The following is a 912-nucleotide window of genomic DNA, read 5'->3' as shown; positions in this document are numbered from 1 at the left end:
CTGTCATCTCAGGATTAGCAGGTGTATTCACTTTATGTTTGGAAATCACCTCTTCAGTAACTGAAAGGATTTGTAAAGTAAAATATCCCATGAGATAGATAATGAATGCATGTATGGGAGAACAGAAATTGGTATGCTATGAGAAGCACTGCCATCTGCATCTGACCTGAGAGAGATACGTACACTTTACTGTTCGAGGATTGGCTCTGAGACATCATTCATAATGGCTTGGTTTGGAATTTTTACTATAAATGATTCATTTAAAGTGGTTTTTTCTTTATGTCTGACTAATGACTAAAATGGTGAACTCAGGTACAGTGGACATACTCATAACCCCAGCTGCTCAGGAGACTAAGGCCAGAGTATTGCTAGTTTGTGAACATCACAAGACACCCTGTATTAAAGTAAAATAAGGAACAGTGAAATTAAATAAAATAAAAATTCAGAGCACAAACTGTATACTTGAAGCAAAAGTGAGTTTTCCATTTTCTTTCTCTTTTCAGACAGCACTTTCCATAGGTGAATAAATGTAGCAAGGATGGGTTATTTAAGTTTTCCTTAGAAATTTGTATCATGGATTAGTCGGATAATTTGAATTCTGGCCAATCTGTTTTCATCTTTTTTTTTTTTAACTTTTATTGCATTATGATGAGAAAAGTTACATGATTTCAATTTATCTGAATTTGTTAACATTTAAAAACATATTTTAATTAAATAGAATTGAATCACATTCTTGTTCCCCTTTTGTACCACTGCTCCTCCCAGACACCCCCCCTTCAATACCTACAATATCTTTTTTGTCATATCCCTTAAAATTTATAGAATATTATAACAATAAAATAAGCATTATAAAAGTTGTTTGATATAAAACAACAATCAATTTAACAGTCTTATGTAGGTGCTCGTCTACAG

This window comes from Mastomys coucha, unplaced genomic scaffold (assembly GCF_008632895.1).
Source record: "Mastomys coucha isolate ucsf_1 unplaced genomic scaffold, UCSF_Mcou_1 pScaffold2, whole genome shotgun sequence".
Taxonomy (NCBI): domain Eukaryota; kingdom Metazoa; phylum Chordata; class Mammalia; order Rodentia; family Muridae; genus Mastomys; species Mastomys coucha.
The sequence above is the reverse complement of the archived record's forward strand: the minus strand, read 5'-3'. Positions refer to the sequence as shown.